We start from the raw sequence: 23,403 nt of genomic DNA on the forward strand, positions 1-23,403 counted from the left end.
GTGGTGATGGGCAGAGAGAGGAGGCTAGAGTTTGGGGAAGGTGGAGGAGAGACAGTCTGTATACTAGAGGTGGAATTCAGTTTTTAGATTTCCATACAAAAGCCTAGAGCTGGAACATGGGAGAAGCTGGAAAAGGAGGGAGTACATGGGGAAGAAAGGAGAGAGCAGAGAAGTGTGAAGATTAGAATTAGAAGGATAAGAAAGTCATTTAGGGAAAGAAGCCAGGTTAGAGGAAGTAGTGGTGAAAGGTGGAGGGTGGAAAGAAAGCACCCATGGAAAAGCTTCAGGAACACTAAAGGGAGAGAGGTAAGGGGCTGTAGTAGTGAGGGAGGAAGAGGCCAGAGAGTGCAGGGGCCAGGCAGAGAAACCCTGAGCTAGATCATACCTCCTTGGGAGTTGTTCAGAAACACCTAGAAGCTCTTTGGTAGGTGAGGCCTCTTGGTAGATAGGGTATATGGGCAGCCACTGGATGGCAGCAACTACTAGGAGACTTAGAAATCCAGTGAGGCATTACTGGGTTAGAATTCTGCAGGATGAGGTCTTTTAGAAGATGCAAGAGTGCCTAAATCTGGATGCCTGGATCCTAAAGTTTCTTGGACATAGGACCTGTCTAGGGGCATCTGTAATTTCCCCCAACACCCAACCCCAACAGAGCTGAGTGATATATGAAATTCCCTTCAAGTGACTTCCAACAACGGACTACAAATTGTTTTAATCAAATGAATATTATCTAGGAAATAATAATAGGAGGGAGGGAGGGAGGGCGAGGTGAGGGTGTGTAAGGAGGCCAAGTCAATACTGAGGCACTTAGCAACGTTAGTATTAATTCCAATAGGACCACCTATAACCCCTTCTAGTGAGGTAAGAGTCTCTTCTAGAGATCTCTAGGGAAAAATCTAAGGCTTCCTTCTGTGGCAGATTTTCAATTTCATAACCTCAGCTTTTAGAAGGTCTTTTTTGTGTCATACTGAAATCCCTCATATAGCATTTTAAGACAGTTTCTTGTTCAGTCCTCACCAAAATGAATCCTGCCCTGACTTTTGTAGCACAAAAAACAACTAACACCTACTCAGAGACTCTTCCTCCTACCTCCCTCTCCTTCTGCCCCAGGTCTTCTCTCTTCCAGGCTGAAGGATCCTTAGATTCTTCAGCTTACTCAATTGCCACTATTCCACAGTGGTCCCCACCCCCCACTTAGTGCAAATTCATTCCCTTGAATTTGATGTTCCCATTTCAGCCCAACCCCCTTGTGGGTAGGGGATGAACCTAGAGGTTCAGTCAATCAATCAATAAACATTTATTAAATGTCTACTATGTGCCAGACATTGTGCTAGGTGGTGTGGATATAAAGAAAGGTAAAAAAGACAGTCCTTGCCGTCAAAGAGCTCACAGCCTAATGGGAGACAACATGCTTACAATTATGTACAAATAAGCTATGTACAGGATCAATTGGAAATAATCAACAGAAGGGAGGTGCTTGAATGAAGGGAAATCAGGAAAGGCTTCTTGTTGGTGGGATTATAGTTGGGACTTGAAGCCCTTCCTCACAAGGTTCTATTTAATGAAATAAATCATTACCTAAATGAAAGCTAGTACTACTATTGTTCACGAAGAGTTGGGCACCACTCATCTAGGTCTCCATCTACTTTAGACCCAGTAGTTACCCTAACACTTCCTGAAGTTAGGCAGATAGGACCTCAGAATCAGGGAGAAAGGGAAATACTGGTTCCCCAGGGATGGGAGAGAACCCCCGGTTCTGATTTCCAATTCTTCTCCTCCCCTTCCTTCGTCAATGGTCCCACTCCCCCCAAGTGTGAAATTACAGGCTCCCCAATCTGTCTGCACTGACTTAACTGCCAGCTCAGCAAATGCAAAGACTATTAAGGAGTTAATTAGTGGGCTGGTAGGAGGGGGCTGCAGGATCAAGGAACAGCATTAGTTATGACGGGTGCATCAGTTCTGCCTCAGTCATCCCACATATACCACCTTCCAGTGACAAAGGGTAGTAGAAGCAGGGTTATGGGTATGGGAAGAAGAAGCCTCTGCTATTCTCAAGCATTGGAGGAACTTAAAACAGATTAATCCAATGCCTATGACCCTTCTCTCCCTCTTCTCTCACTTACATTCATCCTTTACTTTTCTATATTTCCCCATCTGGGATCTCTAATTTAGAAAAATCCCACTGCCCTTTAACTCTACTCTTAACCATTTCCTATCTCCCTTCATTCCTCTCTTTGCTACTCTTCCTCTCTCCCTCTTCTACATCCTGTTCTTCCCTGTCTCCCTTCTCCCTTCTCCCTTCTCATTCCTCACCCCTCCCCAGTTCCAGCCTCAGCTCTCTCTAACTCTGCTTTTCTCTATCCTGCCTTTCTTCTCTCTCCCTTTTCCCCTCTCTGCCTTTTCTCTTCCATTTAGCGCCCTCTTGAAGTCTCTTTTCTTTCTCCCTAATCTCCTACATCCTCCCACACCTCCCTACCTCTAATTTTGGTCTCAGTAAATTTGCTTTGCAAATTGGTCAACAAGTGTGTAACTATATATTGGTACCGCTGCATGTATTTGAGCAGTGTTATGTCCATGTTCTCTGTACATCTAATTGTGTTATGGAGGCTCTTTGTATGTATTTACATATGTTTCCATTGGTTGCTGTGTCTCTCTGTATAGTTGTTTCTCACTATATCTCTCTATTTTCCGTGCTCCTGATTTCAATGTCTATTTCTCTTTATGCATCACTCTCTCTTTCTCTCTCTCTCTCTCTCTCTCTCTCTGGGTCTATCCATGGCAATCGTGTCCTCTTCCACAACCACCAAGTGAAGACAGATGGTTATCGTTTTCATGCCACATTCTCTGATTTGTGGCCTCAACATGTACTTGTATTACAACAGCTTCTCGGGTGGAGTAGAGGGAAGGGGGGGATATAACAGTGAAGAAGGGAAAGTAAAGAGATTATAATACAGAAACAGAGGCCAAAAGAGATAGAGATAAAGCACAAGAGATGGAAAAATAGTCTGAGAATAAGAGACAGAGAAATAGACGAAAAAGAACAGAAAATAAATGAGGGGGGAAAGGGATGAGATACAAGGGAAAATGAAAGAGATACAAGGTGAGAGTCGAGGGAGAGGGATGGGGCAAGAAACAGACACAGAGAATTTGGGTAAGACTCTACTCAGGGAAGTCTTCCTTGACTAATATTTTTTTTCCTTTCTTTCCCCTGACACTACCCTTCACCATCATCACTCCCTTCTCCATTCATGACTCAGGTACCTACAGCTTTATCCACACTACCTAATTCTCTTTCTCTGTTGGGCTGTATCTTTCTTGGAAATATATTCCATCTCCTCTATAAAACTGAATACCTCCCCATTGCAGAGACTGTGTCTCTCTGAATAAGAGATAGAGTAGGGGTGGAGGTGACAGTGTAAAGGAGGAAAGGACTTTGCACTTAGAGAGGCTAAGACTGATTGGATTAGCTTTGCACAGGCCCTTGAACATAGTAGGTATCAAGTAAATATTTGGTGATGATAACAAGGACTCCCCGAGGACATGATTGGTCCTGGGAACCCTTTAGGCCTGAGAATTCTGCCTTCTCCCCACCTACACTGTCCCTCAGACATACAGACACATTATTTCACACACGAAACCTAAGCATTCACCCTTATCTGCCTGTCTTTTCCCTAGGTATACCTCATAACTTATTCCATTAGCTAGAGCTTCTCCAGCCAACACATATGTAAAAGTGAACCCTCTGAGAAACCTGCTGGTCTTTCACCAGTTTTCACCCTATCCCGACCCCCTACCTTCCCTCTTTTGAAGGCAAGCAATCTCGGTGCCCTCGGCCAGGCTCTAGAGCCAGAGGAGGCTGCATCCAGTGAATAATTCATGGTGCTAGGAGGCCTGTTATCTCCTCTGCCGAGTCCCACACAGGGCCCCTGGGCTAGGCTGCCATTCCCGCCTCACCTCCCTCGGCTCCATGCTTTATCTCCGAGCCCAGCTTGTAATGCAGCCCGCCATATCACAGGCAGTTGGGGAGATTAATTTTCTGGTTTTGCATGGGATGGGGGTGGGGGGAGTGAAGTAAGGAGAAGGGAGCAATGGGGATGTAGTGAGATGCAGAAATTGGGATCTTTCTGATTTCAGACTTCAGCTGCTTAATCCTTTCCCAGGTCTACAGAAAGGAGAGGAAGAGAGTGTTTACAGCCAAATTTCATCAATGGAAGCCCCAACAGAGGGAGGGAGGTGAGGGCTGTTTAGATGCCTTTATGTAGGGGAGAGGCACTTGAATACTCAAGCCTAGGATCACACATGCAGTCTTTGGGACTGAATCTATATGTAATCATGAACATGACTGTGCATCCCCACTTACATGCATATACAGATTTACACACATGAGCATACATGCATTTTTACCCATGCCAAGAAGAGATGACGAGGATCATTTTGTCACCAATTATGCTCTACATATTCATACAGTTAGCCGTGTTTCTACACACAACAATGCATCTGTGTGTACATAATAATTAACTTGATTTATGTAGTGATCTCTAGTTCTGTTTACATATTCTGCTGCTCACTACCCTTTAGTCAGGTGATTATCTTTCTCACGTCACAATCTATGATTTTTGTAGACACATTTCATTTGGACTTGAGTAGGTGGGTAGGGGTAGAGGTAAGGCGAGAGCATGAAGAAGTGGAAAAAGGAGACTATCAAGACTAAAACGCAAGAGGCAGAAACTAGAACTCGTCCAAGGTCATGAAGGTAGTAGCCGTCGAGACCAGGATTGAAGTCTTGACTCGAGTCCTGAGACTCTTTCATATATGCCACATTGGCTTCTTATGGAAATGTGACTGTGTACAGCTAGTGAGTTACTCAGATCCAGGAGTGGGAGATGCATGGCTCCATGGAGGGCTTTTGCTGGGTGGGATACCCATGCTCAAACAAAACAGGGAAACACATCTCTGCACAAACTAAAGGGCACATTTCTGGCAAATCTGGTGATGTGAAAGGTCCTAGGTAAGTCTATCTCCTTTGAGAAACACCCCAGCAAAGATACAGAAGTGTGCCAGATGGAGCAAGGATTTAATAAAATAAATAAATAAATAAAAATTTAAAGAGAGAGAGAGACACCAGTAAACTCATCCATCCAGTCCAGGACTACATAAGGAGGAATCTGGAAGAACTACAGGCATTCTGGATGGGAAAGCCTTTCAGGAGGAACGGAAGCCAGCATGAACTACCATTAATGGGGTCTGATGTTAAAAGGATTTTGGTCGCAGACACAGAAGGGGACAAAGCCAGTTCTCAGCAGATGATTGCCCAACAAGGAGACAGAACAGAAGCCTAATAAGTTGCTCCAGGAGGCTTGAAACCAGCTCAATGTCCATTGTCTGGTCAGCGCCACACCAACTGGCTAAAGTCCTGATCAGTGACTACAAAAAGAGAAAGATGTGGGGCAGAAGACAGGATGAACATCAGGCCACCAGGAGACAGAAATGTGGCAGAGATTGCCAAGGAATATGGCAGAGGGTAGGGCATGGCCCCGCATCTAGGGTTCAGCTCTTGATTCCAGGCTAGTATGATGAAAGAAGGTAGAAAGGAGGAGTAGGACCTGGACACTTCCATCTAGAGCTATGGCAGGGCAACAGCAACATTATTCTGACTGCAGTGGGGACAGGAGATGCGTCTAGCCTCCCCATCCAAGAGTGTGGGGGAGGGCAGAGCCTGCTCCTAGCTCAAAGTCCCAATGAAGAAATGAGGGAGAAGGCATGAGTAAACAAGAAAATTCCTAATACTGTACACAAAAGGTAAATCTAGAAGAGAGTATTTCCACAATAAGTACAAGCCATGTCCAGCCTCCTAGGTTTGTGACCTTAGCATTTCTTCAAGTAACTTGGAATATAGAGACAAGTTTGACTACATGGTCATGAGTGCCAGGGGCCTCTGGGCTTGGATAACTAGTCTTTTGTACCCAGAAGTAAAGAGGCTCTATTCTTCCCCATGGCAGCTGGGATCCCACCTTTATCTTTTTTTTTTTTCCAAAAAGGTTGTTAATATTTTTTAGATGATTCTTCCAATTTCATTTTCTCTTCCTCTTTTCCCGTAACTACACATTCTAAGAACAGGCAGGAGAGGAAAAGTGCAATTTTTTGGAAATGCATGAAATTAAGACCTAGTCTGTGTCTTTTGTTACTGCAAAAAAAAATGAGTAAAAACAAGCCCTCCAAAATGGGAAAAATTATTCTCTAATCTTGTAGGTTCCAGCCAAATTTTCGGACTCAGCCACTTTTTTCCTGGAGTTTCCGGGCTTTTCTACCCTTAATTTCTCTAGAGTGGAATTAAATTAAATTGAAAGGGTGTTGGGGATAGAGTGTATAGGTGTATTTGGTGGGGAGGTGGGGAGATGGGATAGGTGGGGTAGGTGTGTTTAGAGATGCGAAAACCTGTAACTGAAAAAGTCCAGTAGCCAAAGTAGGTTTTGGTTGCAAAAAAGAAAGTTTTTTTATTTTTTCACTATCTCAGTCTTGATACTCATTGGGATACTAAAACAGTGCGCCTATTTCTCTCCTATTTCTATCCCTTCCCAGTAAATCCTATGATTTAATTAAAAAAAACCAAACCTCTTTATTCTCCCTCTCCTCACGTACCCAATCAGTTGGTAAATCCTGTTATTTCTACCTCCCTAACATCTTGGGCATCTGACCCATTCTCTCTACTTACACAGCCACCACATCAATTAAACCCTTATCACTTCTCTACTGGACTATTACAAGACTATCTATTTGACCATAAGGACTCCACGAGTAAGTGCATACTATGTGCCAGGCTCTGTGCAAGGTTTATATCAGGGGATACAAAGACAAAAGGAAGGAAGAGGGGGAAGGAGGGAGAGAAGGAGGGGGAGAGAAAGAGAGAGACATAATCACTGACATCCTACTGGGAGAGATAGCATGTGTGTGTGTGTGTGTGTGTGTGTGTGTGTGTGTGTGTATGCATATGTAGAAAGAATATATCCAGAATAATGAGATACTTAGATACAAATTAGTCAGGGAGGAAAGGCATGCAACTGAATGCAACTGAAAAGACCAATTTCTGCAGGAAAGCTTTCACGGAGAAGGAAGCACTTGAGCTGAGTTTCATTGGAAGAGCAGGACTAGTGGGTAGAGATGAGGAAAGATTGAGTTCCAGGCAGAGGATATGGCCAGTGCAAAGACATGGAGATGGGAGATGGAAGATGGGGTGACTTGTGTGAGGAACAAAGAGTAGGACTATTTGACTAGGTCTTAGAGTGAGGGAGGGGGAAGGAGTAAATGTTTATATGGCACTTTCTATCTCCCAGGCACTCTCATTTAATCCTCACTATAACCCTGAGAGATAGCGGCTATTGTTGTCCCCATTTTACAGTTGAGGAAACCAAGGTCAACAGAGGTTAAGTGACTTGTCCATGGTCACACAGCTAGTGTCTGAAGCCAAATTTGAACTCAGGTCTTCCTGATTCCAGGCCCAGTGCTCTAACCATTATGCCACCAGCTGCCTCAGGAAGGGAGTAACCTATAATGAGGCTGAAGCCATAGAGCAGAACCCAGTTGTTAAGGGCTCTGAAAGTCGGACAGAAAACTTTACATCTTATCCTAAAAGCAACAGGGAGCCAACAGAGTGTATTGAGTAGGTAAGTGCTGTGGTCATATTTTTACTTAAGGAAAATCACTTTTATAGGTTGTGGAGGATGAGAAAAAAACTTGAAGCAGGAAGAGCAATTAGAAAGTCATTTCAATGATCCAGGATGAGGACTTTAACTGAGATGATAACTATGTGAGAAAAGAGAAGGGGATGTAAAAAAGTTATTGTAAGGGTAGAAATACTATTCCCACATCCACAGAGGAGAGATCAAGAAGGATGAGGACTGGAATAAATGAAGCAAGATGAAAAATAAAATTAGAGTTCTTGAGGAAAGAAACAATTAAAGGAGAGTAAACAGATTAGAACAGAAGCTAAATAACTTTACCCAAGTAGTAGACATTCTGAAAAACAAAAAGTAGCAGAACTCAATGATTCAATGAGAAAACAAGGAATATCAGGGGAAAAAAGTTTAAAAATTTTAAAAATTAGAATATATGAGGTATCTACTATTAAAAACAAATTATTGGAGGTGGAGACAAGATGGCAGAGTAAAGGCAGGGACTCGCCTGAACTCTCCCCAAAATCTCTCCAAATGCCTTTCAAAAATGACTCTAAACAAATTTTAGAGCAGCAGAACCCCCTAAAAAAGATAGAGTGAAACAAAATATCAGCCCAAGACAACTTGGAAGATCAGCAGGAAAGGTCTGTTGCACCAGGGTATGAGAGAAGTTCAGTCCAGCACAGGCCACAGTCAGCACAGCCCTGGCTACAGCAGACTGGGAGCAGGCCTTGGGAGTAACTGAATTGGCAGCTGTAGTGGTGGCAGCAGCAGCTGCTTCCAGCTATCAGCCCACAGATGGTAAGGGGGTTGAACAGTTGGTCAGAAGGACATTACAGGGGTCTTTTTGCTAGCACTGAGGCAGGACTCTGTTGCTTTGCCCATATTTGGATCTGGGTCACAGTCCTGGGTGGCAGTCCCAGGGCAAGAAGGAGCATTAGCATAGCAGAATTTGCAGCCACAGTTCCAGGGCAGAAAAGAGTGCCTGTGGTTGCTCACAGTCGCACAGGCCAGGAGAGTAGTAAACACCTTTCCTTAGATCACACCACCTTGGAAGAACTGAAAACTTACAGGTCCCTAGAAGTATCTCTGAAAACAGCTGCACAAAACCCCCAAAGCTTGGGACAGTATGCCCTCCATACTGGAAGCAGAGTCCAACTTAACCAAAAATTACAAGTCAACAAATAGGTTGAAAAAATGAGTAAACAACAGAAAAAAATTCTGATTATACAAAGGTACTATGATGACAAGGAAGATCAAAATGCACACTCAGAAGAAGACAACAAAGTCAAAGCTCCTACATCCAAAGCCCCCAAGAAAAATATGACTTGGGCTCAGGCCATGGAAGAGCTCAAAAAGGATTTTGAAAATCAAGTAGAGGAGAAATAGAGGAAAAATTGGGAAAAGAAATGAGAGTGATGCAAGAAAATCATGAAAAGCAAGTCAACAGCTTGGTAAGGAAGACCCCAAAAAAATACTGAAGAAAATAATACCTTAAAAAACAGACTAGGACAAATAAGCCTTAAAAATAAGCCTTAAAAACAGAATTGACCAAATGGAAAAGGAGGTCCAAAAGCTCACTGAAGAAAATAATTCCTTAAAAATTAGAATGGAGCAAATAGAAGCTAATGACATTATGAGAAATTAGGAAGCAATAAAGCAAAAAGTAAAGAATGAAAAAATAGAAGACAATGCAAACTATCTCTTTGGAAAAACAATGGACTAGAAAACTAGATCCAGAAAATTTAAAAATTATTGGACTAACTGAAAGCCATAATCAAAAAAAGAGCCTAGACATCATCTTTCAAGAAATTATCAAGGAAAACTGCCCTGATATTCTAGAACCAGAGGGTAAAATAGAAATTGAAACAATCTATTGATCACCTCCTGAAAAAGATCCCAAAATGAAAACTGCCAGGAATGTTATAGCTAAATTCCAAAGTTCCCAGGTCAAGGAGAAAATATTCCAAGCAGACAGAAAAAAACAATTCAAGTATGGTGGAGCCACAGTCAGGATAGCACAAGATTTAGCGGCTTCTACATTAAAGGATCAGGAGGGCTTAGGATATGAAATTCCAGAGGGCAAAGTAGCTAGGATTACAACCAAGAATCATCTACCCAACAAAACTGAGTATTTTCCTTCAGGGAAAAAAATAAACATTCAATGAGATAGAGGACTTTCCAGCACTCTTAATGAAAAGACCAGAGCTGAATAGAAAATTTGACTTTCAAATACATTTCAAGAGAAACATAAAAAGGTAAACAAGAAAGGGAAATCATGAGGGACTTAATAAGGTTAAACTGTTCGCATTCCTACATGGTAAGACGATATTTGTAACTCATAAGACCATTCTCATTATTAGGGTATTTAGAAGGAGTATATATGAACAGTATATATAAATAGAGGTATGAGTTGAATATGAAGGGATGATATCTAAAAAATAAAATTAAGGGGTGAGAGAGGAATGCACTGGGAGAAAGAGAAAGGGAGAGGTAGAATGGGGTAAATTGTCTTACATAAAAGAGGCAAGAAAAAGTTTTTACAATAGAGGGGAAGAGGGAGGAGGTGAGGGGGAGTGAGTGAACCTTACTCTCCTCAGAATTGGCTCAAAGAGAGAATAATATACACACTCAATCTGGTATAGAAATCTATCTTACCCTACAGGAAAGTAGGAGGGGAAGGGAATGAGAGAAGGGGTCTGTGTGTGATAAAAGGGAGGGCAGATTGGGGTAGTCAGAAGCAAGATACTTTTGAGAAGGGACAGGGTGAAAGGAGAGAGAATAGGCTAAATGGGGAGGGATAGGATGGAGGGAAATACAGTTAGCAATAATCACTGTGAAAAAAATTTTGAAGCAAGTTTCTCTGATAAAGGTCTTATTTCTCAAACATATAGAGAACTGAGTCAAATTTATAAAAATAAGAGCCATTCCGCAATTGATAAATGATCAAAAGATATGATCAGTTTTCAAATGAAGTAATCAAAGCTATCTATAGCCATATTGAAAAAAAATTCTCTAACTCACTATTGATTGGAGAAATGCAAATTAAAACAATTCTGAGGTACTACCTCATACCTATTAGATTGGCTAATAGGACAGCAAAGGTGAATGACAAATGTTGGAGGGAATGTGGGAAAAATGAGGCAATAATGCATTGTTGGTGGAGTTGTGAACTGATTCAATCATTCTGTAAAGCAATTTGGAGCTATGCCCAAAGGGCTATAAAACCATGCACACCCTTTGACCTAGCAATACCACCACTAGTTCTGTATCCCAAAAGAGATAAAAAGGAAAAGGACCTGTATGTACAAAAATATTTATAGCAGCTCTTTTCTAGGGGCAAAGAATTAGAAATTTAGGGTATGCCCATCCACCGGGGAATGGCAGAACAAGTTGTAGTATGCCATTATGATGGAATGCTATCGTATTATAAGAAATGATGAGCAGGATGCTCTCAGAAAAACCTGGAAAGACTTGCATGGGCTGACGTAAAGTGAAATGTACTGTATACAAAGTAATAGCAATATTGTAAGGTGATCAGCTGTGAATGAGTTAGCTATTCTCAGTAATACAATGATCCAAGACAACTCTGAAGGACATATGATGAAAAATGGTATCCATCCCCAGAGAAAGAACTAATGGTGTCTGAATACAGATTGAATTCTACTTTTTTTTAACTTTCTTTATTTTTCTTGAGTTTTTTATCTGTTTTCTTTCACAACATGATTATTATGGATATATTTGGTATGACTACATTTGTATAACCTATATCAAATTGCTTGTCTTCTCAGTTGGGAGGGTGGGGAAGGAGGAAGGGAGAGAATTTGGAACTCAAAGTTTTAAAAATGAATGTTAAAAATTATTTTTACACATATATAACTGGGGAAAAATAAAATGCTAAATAAAAAACCCAAAAAAACAAATTATCAGTCAAAGAACATAAAGAAACAATTCTCAAAAGGATATTTGCAAACAATTAAAACTGTATCAAAGAATGTTCCAAGTCAATAATAAAGAGAAAAGCAAATCAAAACAAACATGAAATTTCACCTCACACCCAGCAAATTGGTGAAGATGACAAAAACTAGGAACAGTCAATGTTGTGAAAAAACAGGCATACTAATGCTTGGTTGGTGGAGCTGCGAATATGTATAACCATTCCAGGAAACAATTTGGAACTATGTGAATAAAGTGGATAAAATGCCCATACCCTTTGACCCAAGGATTCCACTGCTAAACATATAGTCCAAGGAACTTATTGATAAAAATAAAGGTCCTACATACACCAAAATATTTATAGCAGCATTTTTTTGTGGTAGCAACCAACTGGAAATAAAGTAGCTGGCCATTAACTAGGGAATATCTAAACAACTTATGATGCATAAATGAAATGGAGTATTACTGTGTTGTAAGAATCAATGAAAACAGAGAAACACAGAATCACTTACATGAACCGATACAAAGTAGAGCCAAGAAAACAATATATACAATGACTATAAAAATGTAAACAGAAAGATCACCACAAAGCAACAGAAAATGAATGCTACAAAATTATAAAGAAGAGATTTGAGAAGGTCCCAATTCTCTAAATTCCTTTGTAGAAGTGGGGGAGGAGGAAAGGGGCATGTACTTAAGTGTGGAATAGTGCTTATATTGTCATATTTGAGGAGATGTTAATTGGTTTTGCTGATGTTTTCTTCTTTTTCTTTTAAAAAAAATTCTTTGCTATAAGAGATTACTTTCTAGAAGGAAGAGACAGAAGAATGCAGGAGGAAATTTAGGTGATATAAAAATAAAAGACGTCAACAAAATTGATTATTTTTGGAGAGGGGAAGGCAGGGCAATTGGGGTTAAATGACTTGCCCAAAGTCACACAGCTAGCTAGTAAGTGTGTCAAGTGTCTGAGGCCAGAGAACTCAAGTCCTCCCCACTCCAGGGCCAGTGCTCTACTCACTGCGCCACCTAGCTACCCCAACAAAATTAATTTTTAAAAAAATGACCTGGAAAACAGAATGAGAAGAGATGATTTAAGATCAATTAGACTCCCTGAAAAGCATGACCAAACAAAAAACTTGGATATCATGTCTGCCCTTTTATGTATTGTCTTCTACCCCTAGAATATAAGCTCCTCGAAGCCAAGGACTTTCTTTTTTACTTTTATTTATATCCCCCATGCTTAGCACACACTTAGCAAAATGCTTAGCACAATACCTGGTATGTTGCAAACACTTAATAACAAACACTTAATAAATGCTTGGTGTTGACTTAAATCTTAAAACCAGAAAGCAAAGTGAAAATAAAAGAATGTACTCCAAATTGAAACACTTACAAATGTCATAGTCAAAATCCAGAATTTTCATGTGGAAGAAAAAATACTATAAGCATCCAGAAAGAAAAGGTTCAACAACCCATAGTGAAAATCAATAAATTAATTAACAAGTGTTTGTCTGCTACGTGCTAGAAATTGTGTAAAAAGAAGAAAGAATGAATGAATGAAAGGAAGGAAGGAAGGAAAGAAGGAAAGAAGGAAGGAAGGAAGGAAGGAAGGTCATTATTCTTAAGGAGCTTCTATTCTATTAGAATGAATAACAAATACATACATAAGTACATAAAGGCTAAAAATACAAGTTAGTTAAATAGTTAAGTAGAAGGTAGACCATTAGTAGTTTGGGAAATTAGAAAAGGCTTCGTATACAAGGTCTTGCTTGAGCTATGTTTGAAGGATATACCAAATTCTATGAAGTGGAGGTCAGGTTGGAGTGGAAAATGGACCTTTAATGGAGTAGAACTATTGAGCATTTCTCAGAGAAAGACTAGAGCTGAATAGAACCTAAGAAGGTAAATACATTTGAGCAATGCAAAGGGGATGAAATAACGACTGAGTGCTTAAGGTTGGTTGTTGTCTTTTGTTCTCAAATAGGACCAAAATGGCATTGTTATGTTGGGGTCAAGGTATGGTGTCTGACCAGGGCTAATCAGACCAATATGAGGTCCCATGGCTCTACCACAGGTTGGGCACAAATAGTCCACATGAACATTTGTAGTTGAGTTGTCTAAATTTGTGCGTCTCACATTTCTTTTCGGCTAATACAATTCCGCTTTGCTCATAAAGCACAGCAGGCACGTCATTCTGGGTGGTCCTTTGCCAGTGTCTTCACTGTCTCACAATTGATTCCAAAGTTCTTCAGAGACACTTTGAAAGTGTCCTTGTATCACTTCTTCTGACCTCCATGTGAGCACTTGCCTTGTGTGAATTCTCCATAAAACAGTCTTTTAGGCAAACATACTTCTGGCATTTGAACAACACGGCCAGCCCATCAGAGCTGCACTCTCTGTAGGACAGTTTGAATGCTTGGCAGTTTAGCTCAAGAAAGGATTTCAGTACCTTATCTTGCCAAGTGATCTTCAGAATTTTTCTAAGATAATTCAAATGGAAGTGATTCAGTTTCCTGGCATGGTGCCGGTATACTATCCAGACTTCGTAGGCATATAACAATGAGGTCAACACAATGACTCTACAACCCTTCAATTCAGTAAGCAGTCTAACACCTCTTTTCTCCCATACTTTCCTCTTGAGCCTCCCAAACAATGAGCTAGCTCTGGCAATGCATGTGCCAACCTCATCATCTACGTGTGCATCCCTGGAATGTGCACTGCCAAAGTAAGTGAACTCATACACAGCATTCAAAATTTGTCCAGTTGTAATCAATGGTTCCACATATGGATAGGATGGTGCAGGCTGGTGAAGAATCTGAGTTTCCTTGGTGTTGTTAGACCAAAATTAGCACAAGCAGCAGAGAATCAATCCATATTTTGTGGCATTTCATCTTCCGAGGCTACATTGAGTGCACAATCTTCTGCAAACAAAAAGTCATGCACCGACTCTCCCTCCACTTTAGTCTTGGCTTGTAGCCTTTTCAAGATAAACAATTTACCTTTAGTGTAGTAGCTGCCTTGATGTTGTTTTCATCTTTGTTGAAGGTGTCCAACTACATCACAGAAAACATCATGCTAAAAAGCATGGAGGCAAGCACACAGCCTTGATTCACTCCACTGGAGACCAGGAAAGCATAAGAGCATTGTTTATTATTCAGAACCTGGGGAAGCATGCTGTCATGAAAATGATGTACAATACTGATGAACTTCTCCAGGCAACTGAGTGCTTATATTCTAATAGGAAAGAAAGAGTCAATTATCTCTGTAATCTCACTGTCTTTAGATGTGACAGAGAGAGTAAAGAAAGACAAATGCAGGGCCTACGTGTAGTTTTGTTCAGTTTTGTTGGTTTTAAAAGAGAAATTATAAAAGAAAAAAAGAATTTATTAGAATAAAAATGAGGAAGATTTTAGAGTAACTGTCTCTCATAATTGGAATAGAATGGAAGAGTATACAAATATACACAATGAATTTAATAAAGAAAGACACTGATCAACAGAGAAGTAAGTGGAGTCAGGGAAAGAAAAGACATGAGTCTAAAAGGAAGGGTAAATTTGGGTAAAGAATAGTCACAAAGAAAACAAACTTCAGCTCAGGAGGGCTGACCATAATGGAGAAATTAAAAGGAGAAAAAGAAAGTGTGAGAATGAGCCCTTTGATTTTGTCTTGAGCAAAGGAAGGAAGACTAAAGAAGTAGGATCAGACAACTCAAATTATAGATTACTACTGTTGATCCCATTCCTTTTCTTTCATCAGCTTCTTTTTATTTGCAAAGAGGATGCAAAGAAAGAGAAAATTATAATAGGATATTATGGACTACATATATTATTAAACCAAAATTAATAAATAAAATGATGAACAAGATTAAAATAACCCATAAAATGGAGGATAGCAGACTGTACTAAAAAGTAGAATCTAACAATATGTTGTTTACAAGAAATATATTTGAAATATAAAGATTCAGGCAGTTAAAATGAGGGGCTGGGACAGAATTTATTATGCCCCATGTGAATTGAAAAAAAAAAAAGCAGAGGTAGCGATCATGATCTGTAAAAAGGCAACGATAAACATATACATGGTAAAAAGAGTTACTCCAGGAAACTACATTATGCTTAAAGGCACCATGGATGATGAAATAATATCAATACTTAATACATATGCATCAAATGGCATTTCATCTAAGTACTTAAAGGAAAAGCTAATTGAACTACAGGGAGAAATAGACCACAAAGCTATGAGTTCCTCTTTTCAAATATAACCCAATCTTTAAAACTATAAACAAAAAGAAGTTAAAGACCTCAATAGCATTTTAGAAAAATTAGATATAATCAGTTTCTGGCAGTTACTTAATGGAAATTGAAAAGAGTGTATATATTAGGTTTGCAAAAAAAGACAGCAAAAGTGTCAAATACACTACCCAGTCAGCAACACATTCCAGTATGGCCCGAAACAGATTAAAATATACTTAGGAAGAAAATAAATAAAAATGCAATAGAACATAGATAATGTTAATACATGAGTTTCCAAGTCAATATACAGTGATAGGCAGGGTTAGGTGAGGTTTATTGAGTTTCTATTTGACACTACTGTTCTGGGCATAAAATAAACACATAAACAAATGCAAAAAAGAAGAAAAATTAAGCACATTCTTTACTTACCACAAGGCAACAAAAATTATAATCAATAAAGGGTCTTTCAAGAAAGCATTCAAGCTTAAATGGAAACTAAAAAAAAATTAATACTAAATAATTGGTGGGATAAAAAACAAATTAAAGAAGCAATAAATAATTTTATTTTTTTAAAATGACATCAATAAGAAACATGCTAAAACCTTTTGGATCCCATCAGTTCTTAGGAAAAAGTGTGTGTATATATATATGTATGTATGTATGTATGTATATATACATATATATATATAAATACTTTCACCAACAAAAGACACAAAGAACAGAAGAAATGGACACACAGCAGCAATAACAAAAACGAAAAATGCCTTAAAAAGAAACACATTAGAAAACAATATATATATATATATATATATATGCAAAAAATAGAAATTCTGAAACTCAAAGAATAGATAAAAAATAGAAAACAAAAAATTTTGAATTGATCAATAAAACTAGGAGATTAAAAAACTAATAAAATAGGCAAATAAAATAAAATAGTCTCATTTAATTTTTTTTTAGAGAAAGAAAAACAACATTACAAAAATGAAAAATGAAAAAGCAGGACATACAAAAGAAGAGGAAATAAAGGAAATTGTTAGAAACAATTTTGCCCAATTATATGCTAACAAAGCTGATACTTAAAATGAATTAGATTCATACTTACAAGTATATAAACTACCTAGATTAATGGAACAAGAAACAGATAATTTAAATAATTTGATCTTAGAATAAAAAAGATTGAATAAGCCATAAATAAACTCCCAAAGGAAAAAACCTCACAACCAGATGAATTGTACCAAACATTCAACAAATGATTTATCCTAATATTACATAAACTGATTGCAAAAATAGAGAGTGAAAGCATCCTGCCAAACTCCTTCCTAATGAGACAACTATGGTCCTCATACCCAAACCAGGGAGAAAAAAAAACTATAAACCAATATTTCTAATGAATATTTCTGTAAAATGTCAAATCAAATACCAACAAAGGGGATATAATAACATATTAAATAGATTATACTTTATGATGAGGTTGGATTTCTACCAGGAACATATGGTTGGTTTAGCATTAATAAACCTGTAAACATGATAGACCATATTAATTATGAAACAATAAAAATAACATGATCATATCAAAAGATGAAGAAAAGGCTCTTGATAAAAATACAACACATATTAAAAACACCAAAAAGCATGGGAATAAATGGTTCTTTTCTTAAAATGGCAAAAGTTATCTATTTGAATCTAAGAGCTAGCATTTTCTGTTATGAAGAATGCTAAAGATGTTTTCAATGAGATTAAGGGTAAAGCAAAGATGTCCATTAACACCACTATTATCTGATACAATTCTAGCAATATTGCAAGAAGAAAAGATAAAGAAATTGAGTAAAAAGTAGAGGCAAAGAAGAAACAAAATGATCACCATTGACACATGATAAGATGGTCTATTTAGAGAATGCTAGAGATTCATCTAAAAATTCATTGAAATTAAAACTTCAGGAAAGTAATAGTATGTAAAATAAACCTACAAAAATCATCTGCCTTTCTGTATTTTACTAAGAAGATGCAGCTGGGAGTGATGGAAAAAGAAATTCCATTCAAGATATCTATATAATTTACGTAAAATAGGTGGGAATCAACCTATCAAGACATGCTTTAGACTATATGAATTCAACTACAAAATAGTCTTTAGAAAAATAAGGGAGGACTTAAATAATTGTAAGATATTAATTGCTCATAGTTGGTCAATGCCAATGAAATAATGTGATAATATTATGTAAATTAATTTACAAATTTGGTGTCATAGGAATCAAACATACAAGGAGTTATTTATAAAATTAGAATAATAATAAAATTCATTTGGAGGAACAAAGAGCCATGAATCTCAAGAGAAATAATAAAAATAATAGGAATGATGGGGTATAGCAGTAAGCATATCCAGGATGGCTTGCTAGCATAGGTTCTTTAATCTGCTTTTCTAGAAAAGATTGCTCAAAGAGGGGTTAACAATCCTACTTTTAATTATATTCACTAGTTTCGGGGAAGGGTCAGGACCTTGAATGTCAGAGAAAATACAAGCAGAGAAATTAGACCAACAGAGTGGGCTCTGACTGTCTGAATCAAAGCAATATTGCTATACACTTTACATACACCACTGGATGGAGAGAGCTTTTACATCTGAACAGTTGGGGGTCTGAACATATGGCTACTCAGATTCTTGACCAAGGAATCACAAGGTCCTTCTCATAAGCAAACTCCCAAAGCAAAATGCCAACTCAGAGTATATATACACTTCTCAGAGGCAGAAGGCATCACAACCCTTGTGACTCAGGTCCTAATCAACTCAGTACCAAAAAGTGTGAAAGCCTTCCTACAAGCAAGCCTCCCCTAAGCAAGCTTCCCTTAATGAGCTCCACATGAGGCCTCTTAATGGGCAGGGAAGATTTTCATATCCCATTAACATTACATGGGGAACCTAACATTACCAGATCTTGAAATACTACAAAGTAGTAATTGTCAAAACTATTGGCTGACTTTTTATGAAAGAGAAAAGTAGACCAATGGAACAGGTAAGGTAAACAACACTCAGAAAAAAAAATGAACACAGTAACATAGTAATCAATAAACTCAAAGATGCCCAGCAATGACTAGAGTAAGGACTCTGTATTTGATAAAAACTTCTTGGAAAATAAGAAAGCTGTCAGATTTTTGGAAAACAGAAATTAGGTTTAGAGTTTAGAACAGCATCTCATACTATATACCACAATAAGCTTTAGATGAGTACAAAACATAAATTAGAAAAAATCGTATCATAAACAAATGAGAAGAGAAGAAGATATTCCTTTTTTTAAAAGATCTACCTTTCATAACCATGGAGGGGAAAGAATTCTCAAGTAAGTGATACAGATATAGAAACTAAAAATGGACAAAGGCAAGTAGATGGCATGTGTGGCCTCAAGTGATCAGAGCATTTTTTCACATGACTATAGATAGCTTTAGTTTCTTCTTCTAAAAATTGCCTGTTCATATCCTCAGACCATTTGTCAATTGGGGAATGCCTCTTATTTTTATAAATTTGATTCAGTTCTATATTTAGTATATATTGGAGAAATGAGGTCTTTATTAGAGAAACTTGCTATAAAATTTTTTTACATTAATTTATTGTCTGTGGTAGCTTTTAGCAAAATATAGTTTCCCTGATTATCTCTTTTGATTAGGTCTATTTTTTGCTCTTGCTTTGTTTGAAATCTTGATTGCTACCCCTGCCTTTTTTACTTCAGCTAAAGCACAATAAAGTCTGCTACCACCTTTAATTCCATGTGTATTTTTTTGTTTCAAGTGTGTCTATTCTGCTATCCACTTCCATTTTATGAGTTGTGGGTTAGCTCATCCCATTCATATTCGTAGTTATGATTACTATTTCCCTTCATTTTATTTTCTTGTATTTATCCTTTTCTCTCTCTTTTTATCTTGTCACTCCTCAAAAGTCTGTTTTGCTGGGGCTGCTAGCTAGCAGAGTGGATAGAGCCCTCAAGTCTGGAAGACCTCAGTTCAAATTCTACTTCAGATACTTACTAGCTGTGTGACCCTGGGCAAGTTACTTAACCACCCCCAAGACACTCTGGAGTGTTCTAGTGGCTTGACACAAACAGCATGATGTTTTCTTCAAACCAGAGATATTAGAGGACCTGACCATGCACATTGAATCCCTCCCTATAGAAAAAAAAGTCTGCTTTGCTTCTGATCACTCCCTCTCTTAATCTGCTCTCCCTTTTATCATCCCTTCCTCTCTCCTACCCCCTCCTCCACTCTTATCTCTTATTCCCTTCCCCTCCAGTTTCTGTTTTGGGTAAGATAAGATTTTTATACCCACCTGAATGTGTGTGTATGTATGTGTGTGTGTGTATTCTTCCCTCTTTGAACCAGTTCTCATAAGAGTGCGGTTCAAGCATTGCCTGCCACTCCCCACTCCTGATTTTCCTTTCCACCAGTAAAAGCTCTTCTTTGTGAGTCTCTTTTATGTGAAGAATTTTTCTCTATTCTACCTTTCCCATTCTCCCAGTGCATACCTCTTCCTTATCCCTACATTTTTTGAGGGGGAAGATCATCCTAACATAATTGACTCGCATCCATTCCCTATTTCTATGTAGACTACTTCTAACTGCCCTAATAATGATAAAGTTCTTACATGTATCATCTTCTTTTATAGGAATGTAAACAGTTTAACTCTATTGAGTCCCTCATGATTATTTTTTCATGCTTACCTTTTTTTTGTCTGTTTGTTTTTCTTGAGTCATCTGTTTGAATGTCAAATATTCTATTCAGTTCTGGTCTTTCCATCTGGAATAATTGGAAGCCCTCTATTTCATTAAATATCCATTTCCCCCCAAAAGAATTATATTCAGTTTTGTTGGGTAGGTGATTCTTGTTTGTAATCCTATATCCTTTGCCTTCTAGAATATATTCTAAGTCCTCTGTTCCTTTAATGTGGAAGCTGTTAAATCTTGTGTGATCCTTACTAATGTGGAAGCCACAATATTTGAATTGTTTCTTTCTCACTATTCGCAGTATTTTCTCCTTGACCTGAGAGCTCTGGAATTTGGCTATAATATTCCTGGGAGTTTTCATTTTGAGATCCCTTTCAGGATATGATTGGTGAATTTTGATATCAGGGCAGTTTTCCTTGATAATTTCTTAAAATGTGATGTCTAGGGTCTTCTTTTGATTGTGTATTTCTGGTAGTCCAATAATTCTTAAATCTTCAATCTATTCAATCTCTTCAATCTATTTTCCAGGTCAATTGTTTTCCCAATGAGATATTTCACCTTTTCTTCTATTTTTTCATTATTTTGACTTTGTCTTATTGTTTCTTAAAGTCTCATGGAGTGATTAGCTTCCACTTGCCCAATTCTAATTTTTAAAGAACTATTTTCTTCAGCGAGTTTTTGTACCTCTTTTTCCATTTGCCCTATTCTGCTTTAAAGGTTCTTCGGTGAATTTTTGTGCCTCTTTTATCATTAGTCTAATTCTGTTTTTTAAGGTGTTATTTTCTTCGGTATTTTTTGTGCCTCTCTTACCACACTCTTAATTCTTTTCATAATTTTCTTGCATCACTCTCATTTTCTCCCCATTTTTTCCTCTACTATTCTTATCTCTTTCTTTAATGTTTCCAGAAATTCTTGCTGGCCTTGGGTCCAATCAACATTTTTCTTTGAAGCTTTGCTTATATCTGTTTTCACATTGTTGTCTTCTTCTAAGTCTTTGTCTTGCCTGTGACAGTAATAGGTTTGTTCATTTTCCCAGTCTATTTCTTCATGTTGAACTTTGTGTTAAAGTTGGGCTTTGTACCTCCAGGGGTGGGAGTCTGCAAGTTTTTAGTGCTTCCAAGATGGTGTTATCCTGGGAAAGGTATGGTCACTGCTCTCCCGGTTTGTGCTCTGGTCTTTACCCAGGAAGGGCCTCTGATCCCCTGCAACTAGTAGTAATAATGCTCCTCTTGGCCCTCAAACTGAGACCAGGTCCTCTGCTCCCTTGTGACCAAGCATAAGTGCTCTTCTCCACCTTGGAACTGCAACCCAGAACTGTGTATAGGTAATAGAGTTGCCAATCAGTGCAGCTACACCCAGTGCCAGCAAAGAGTCCCCAGTAATCTCTTTCTGACCTGTTGTTTGACCCCCTTACTGTCTCTGGGCTGACAGTTCTACGGTTGTTGCTACTGTCACCCCATCCAAGACCCACCTTGCTCCTCCCTTGCTCCTCACCTGTGCTCACTCTGGCATTACAGACCTTACCTGTGGACCTACTAAGTTGTCTTAGGCTGCAAAAATGTCTTCCTTTGACCCTTTGTTATCTCTGCCACTCCAAAATGTTATTTGAGACATTATTTTAAAGTTGTTTGGAGGAGAATGTTGAGAGAGTTCAGCTGGGTCCTAGTCTGTACTCTGCCATCTTGGTTTTTTCCCTCCACCGTACAGAAAGATGTTAAAACCCTTTCTGTAGTCTTCCTGTTCTCTCTGACACAGACACCATATAAAAACTCCCTGTCTCTCTTGGGCTTTCTCTTCTTCTTTCTTCTTCTTTCCCTTTGTTTTTTCCTCCCAATTGCCCACCATTTGCTATTATTTATTATTTCACTTAATTGCTTCATGCAAAGGATCAAACTTTAGGAATAACCCAACCTAATCTAATCCAACATTTATTAAATCCAGAAGTTATGAAATCCATCCATCCCAGCATTTATCAAATATCTACTATATGTAATAGCACTATGCTAGGAAATACAAATCAAATCTTTATGCGTCAGCATTAGGAGATGAATTTTGTTTGGCTCTATTTGGTAATAAAAGTAACTGGTGGTTTGAGGGAGAGGGGTCTAGGTTTGCAATAGGATGCAGATGCTAGTGATAGGACTAGAACCCATATTTCTTTATTCCTAGCCTATTCTCAGAAGTTCTGTGAACTTGCTCCTTGGACATTAACTCAGTTGGCAGGGCAGAGATTATTGATTGTGGAGACTAATACAAAGGCTAGGGGAGTAGTATATCCAAAACATAATCCTATAACTTTCTGATCTTCACTTTTCTCTTCTCCTGACTTTGTCATTCCATTTCTCTGTACCCTCCTGAAAAATGAGATGAAGTTAGTGAATAATGGCATATAAGAATTTGGATTAAGTGTCCCTCTACCTTCTTTGACTTCAGCTTTGTCTAGCAGTCTTAGATGATAGCAGCTGAGTATGGGATGCATTTATTTTATGGTAGGTGGAAGAACCTGGCCAGGAGAAAGAGAGAGGATGAATGAAGACAATGATCCAAATCACAGGAAAAGAGAAGAAGAATATAGTGTCTGGAAGAGGTGGGAATCTACCACACTGACTGTTAGCAAGTTTAGGGTATATGCCCACATTCCCTCCCTCTCCTTTCTCTTACCTTTACCCTGCTTTCAGATTTATGGGAGGTAGGGAAGAAAGAGATAGAGATTAGAGAAAACATAGTATCTTCAGAGTGCTCCCAATATGAGACTGATACACACAGATATGGAGAGGACATAGAGGTAGCAAAACAGAAATAGAGACAGAAAGGCATTTACATTACAAATAAGGCAGAGGTGAATGGATTACTTCCCCAAGT

Source organism: Trichosurus vulpecula, chromosome 5, assembly GCF_011100635.1.
Source record: "Trichosurus vulpecula isolate mTriVul1 chromosome 5, mTriVul1.pri, whole genome shotgun sequence".
Taxonomy (NCBI): domain Eukaryota; kingdom Metazoa; phylum Chordata; class Mammalia; order Diprotodontia; family Phalangeridae; genus Trichosurus; species Trichosurus vulpecula.